This window comes from Helianthus annuus, chromosome 3 (assembly GCF_002127325.2).
Source record: "Helianthus annuus cultivar XRQ/B chromosome 3, HanXRQr2.0-SUNRISE, whole genome shotgun sequence".
In the NCBI taxonomy this organism is placed as follows: Eukaryota; Viridiplantae; Streptophyta; class Magnoliopsida; order Asterales; family Asteraceae; genus Helianthus; species Helianthus annuus.
In genome coordinates, this window is record NC_035435.2 from 81,089,392 (window position 1) to 81,094,488 (window position 5,097).

The following is a 5,097-nucleotide window of genomic DNA, read 5'->3' on the forward strand; positions in this document are numbered from 1 at the left end:
AATATGATACATGGTTTACAAAACGAACATGTGAATTATGAAACGGATACTATAACTAAACAACCAACTGTGAACTCGCTCAACTTTGTTGTTGACTCGTTGTTACATGCCTTGCAGGTCAATAGGTACTCATAGAGCTTGCACTGGGAGGCGCAGTCATTGTGGACATGGATCGTGGATGCCATGTTAAACATTTATGACATTTCAAACTTATAACTTATGTTGGGTTTTACATTATTGCTTCTACTACACATTTGATTATGTTTTGGTTTTTGAACACCTTTCGTATTGATGAATGATTTTTACTTATTACTTATAATGTTCAATATGATTGGTGGCTTGATCCTAGTCATCTCACGCCCCTATGCGGTGATACTCCGCGTGTGGATTTTGGGGGTGTGACAGCCTTGACATGAGTTTTACGACTAAGAGCGTCGACCACTACATTCGCCTTACCAGGATGGTAGCGAATTTCGCAGTCGTAGTCGTTAAGCAATTCCACCCAACGCCTCTGTCGCATGTTCAGCTCTTTTTGGTCAAAGATATGTTGAAGGCTCCTATGTTCGGTGAAGACCACACACTTAGTACCATACATGTAGTGTCGCCAGATCTTTAACGCAAAAACAACCGCACCAACCTCCAGATCGTGAGTAGTGTAGTTTTTCTCATGCACCTTGAGTTGACGAGAAGTGTAAGCAATGAACTTGTCCCGCTGCATGAGCACACAACCCAATCCACGGTTTGAGGCATCACAATACACCACGAAATCGTCATTTCCATCAGATAGAGTTAAAATAGGAGCATTGCACAAAAGGTTCTTAAGAGTCAGAAAGGATTCCTCTTGTTCGGGATCCCAAACAAAAGGTTTCTCCTTCTGGGTTAGAGTAGTAAGAGGAACAGCGATTTTAGAAAAATCCGCGATGAACCGGCGGTAATAACCCGCCAATCCTAGAAAAGAACGAATCTCAGACACGGATTTAGGCGTACACCAATTCTTCACTGCCTCGATTTTCGAAGGGTCAACATGAATACCCTGACTACTAACAATATGACCTAGAAACTGCACTTCATCAATCCAGAATTCACATTTAGAAAACTTAGCATATAGGCGTTCGCCACGTAAAAGTTCAAGCATAAGACGTAGATGGCGAGCAGGATCAGCCTTAGATTTAGAATAAATAAGAATATCATCAATAAAGACTATCACAAAACGATCCAAATAGGGTTTACAAACACGGTTCATAAGGTCCATGAACACTGCAGGTGCGTTGGTCAGGCCAAAAGGCATGACTACGAACTCATAGTGCCCATATCGAGTACGGAACGCAGTTTTAGGAATATCATCTTCGAGGACACGTAGTTGATGATATCCATGTAGGATCGATTTCGACCTGAATGAGTCGTTCGGAAGAGCTCTCGTACGTTTCAGAGGCAGAAACTAAGAAACGCACTTGAAAACAACATGAAAATACACTTTAATCCTCTTGTACATTCAAATAACAGTGTTTACAATGAGAGGAAATACCGGCAGCACTTCGGTATCACTTTGCCTGACCGTTACAAATGACATCGTTTGAGACCTATTTATACTATACGACCTGTCCGTTTGAAATCCTTCAAACGGTTACAAATACAAACGAAAGCCATTCAAATGGCCACCCTCAAACGGAAGCCTTCATTCAAACAATTACAAATACTTTCAAACGATTGGACCTCTAAATTTAGTCAACTTCTTCAAACGGTCAACATTTCAATCAACCTCCCTTCATACGATTGGACCTCTTAAATGAAAGCACCTTATTGGACCATACCATCTTTTGTCTTATGTGTGACTTATGCAATGATGATGTCATCATATGATGTCATCATCAAAGATGATGACATAATGTTTGATCCAAAACTGCAACGAACCCGAGACTCGATATTAAGACGAAGACGACAGATGACTGCACCAACAGACTCCCCCTCAGATGTTGACGAGTCTTAAGTGTCGAGTCTTCAACGACTTCAGTCTTTATCAGTCTGAATACTCTTTGAAATATCTCACAGTGTAAGCATCCTCAAATCTTTCTCTTCTCTTTTTATCATCATCAACAGACTCCCTACGAACAATCTCTACTCGGATGTCTTCAGACTCCCCCTTTCGAAATGCTGGGATCGCAGTCTGGCATGTTGAAATCTCAAAGTCTTCAGGTATCGGAACCTGGTTCTCTATCTCTTTGAAACCTGCACATCCTCTACCCAAAAATAAATCTTCCGATGATAACATGTAAAAATCTAATGAATCATTCGCAGAAATTATACAATCAAAGAATGATTTTACAATGTTAATCTTTGAAGAACCACTTGAAGATATATCATTTTTATTTTCAAAACAACACACTCTCCCAAACCGTCTGTTCATCATGTTTAGCACCTGGAATTTTGAAAATCAGCTTTTCAATATCAGTTGTCGAAAAACTTTTTGTATTTTTCAAAAATTTATGCTAAAACACACTGAAAATCTTTTTGGATTTTTGACATAAGAGAAATAAAATGCAGTAAAGAAATATTTACATATAATATTTTTGTGAGTTTGTGTAAGAGGATCATATCAGCTTCTGAGACAAATCACCAACACCGTTAAGCTTGATTTCATTTTAAGTTCTAAACAATTTACCTAGATTGTCAGTATACTGGTCCACTTAAATTTTCACACAAAGTTCAACTGATCCGAGATACGATATTAATGTTTTAAGCACTTAAACTTATCCGTGTGTCCCACTACTTGAATATACTCCCGTATCCAGATCCCAATATTCAGTCTTACAGGTGAGTATACCTAGATGATATCTGTAAGGGGTTAGGTGCGAAACCGTGAGAGCTCAGGTCAGAACTTCCGTTCAGCAGAGAGATGACGGCTCGACTTTTGGTGGGTCCCCTTTAGAGGATCTTTTTTTACAACAGCAATGACTATCAATTTTATTGTTTCATCGATTTGCTGAGGGCGACGCTTTTTCAAGCATTTGCAGAAAGTATTATCCGGGGACTAGGTCAGTACATCCATACAGTAGAAGTCCCGGGATAATACCCCAGATATCACTGAGCATAAAGACCTAGTATCTCAGAATAAGGGATCTTTCAAACAAGATTTCAGGGGTTACCTATATATCCAAGAAGTCGTTACCCACATAATAAGTAAGTTTGAATTTTTTAGGTTTATATCTCGTCACAACTTACTAAGTGTGTAAAAATCTATTGACACATCCGCAGTAAGATTGTTTATCACTTTTAATCTTTCCAATTCTTTAGCATGTTGTGATAGTCCACTGATGTACTATCATTTCCTCTTTTTCACAACAAACTCATTTTTGGATTTTATCATGTTTTTGTCTTTTTCAAATTTTCTAATGTTTTTGGATTTTCTGAAATTTTCTACTCCCCCTAAAATGCAAACACATTAAAGAAAATTAAAAAACAAACTGTACAGAAACATGACAACCGATATCAAATTGCATCAATTCGCCATTCACTTTGGCATAAACAATCAGAACTCCCCCTATCAACAAACTATTTTCTCATTTAGATTTCAAAACACTTAAGTTTGTTTTAATCAAAATGATTTTTCCGGAAAATAAGTTTGGTTGATTTTACCACTTGTAAGTATATCAATACTAAGTTCGGGAATGTGGGTCATCATCTTGTCTCTCAATCACTTGTAGGAAAATGCAAGTACAAATTAATGTCCTTGATTTACCGTATGCACAAGTTATGCACAATCAATTCTTCTAACCACTAGTAAAACAAACACAAACAAACCTTTTTACCGTTTGCATGATTGACATTACCGTAGTAAATTCCTCAAGAAAGATGTCGATACCTGCTCCTCGCTTACCAACCTGGAAGCTCCGGCATAGTCCTTCAATCTGTAAAGAATTTAACAATTTCAAACACTTACAACTCATCCTAATTAAACATGAAAGATGCCGATTCCTGATCCACGATATAAACTTGGGATCTCCGGCAAGTCCGGTGTTTTACTCAAACATAATGTCCACCCAAGCCTCACCAGCCTTGGGTGACTTTGGAACACATCTGTCCCACCAACATTTTGATTTATAAAATTCTTTAGCACCTTTTACCTTCTTATCAACCATCTTCCCAAAAATATGTTTGACTTTCCCGTTGAAAGCCTTCTCAACATCAAATTCTCCTTTATCAGTGAAGAATTGATTTGAGATCTCTACCTTTCCAACTTTCTTCATCAAATTTTCTTTTGACAATTTCGAAAAATTCTCATCGTTCATCACAGGAACGGAATTCATAATCCTTTTATCAACCAATGACTCCTCTGATTTTATGGAATCAGATTCATTGTCAGAACTACTTTCAGACTTTACAACCCATTTTTGTTTACTCAAATCGACTTGTCTTTTGTAAAAACGTTTTGAAGTTTCACCAACTTCCAAAGTCGATTTATCAACACATTTCTTTTTCATATCAGAGTTAGAAGACACTCCCTGTTTTGAATAAATGGACTCTTGACAGTTCCAAGCAATGTGTCCAACTTTTTGACACTTGAAACAGGTTCTTCTATCAACTCTCGAAGCAAACTTCCTCACATTCTTCTTTACTTCAGCAAGAAACTCTTGATTCGACTGCTTCCAGAACGGTTTCTTCTGTTCATCCTCTGAACTTCCTCCTGAAATAAATTTTGTTTTTGGTTTATAAGTTTTCTGATTTTTATAATTTTCTGAAGAATTGAAACCAAGACCTTTCTTTTTGAGATTACCATTATGGTTTGGTTTCTTTCGATAGCCTGAACCATAACCGTAACCCTTTTTCTTGTTCAATCTCTGTTGAACTCTTGAAGTGTACTTTTTAGGTTTTTCAGTAAGATTTACATCTTTTATTTCAGAAATATTAATTTCTGTTAATTTGAAAACCTGTTTGATCATTTCAGTTTTGACACTTCTTATTGGGAATTCCTCATCAGAATATAATTTGTCTGAATCATTCAATGTATATGCTACTTTGATTGATCCGTCATTCAAATTGATTTTGATAACATGAATTCTTTATTGTACACCCTCTTAACAGGTGAACTCAGACTTTTCT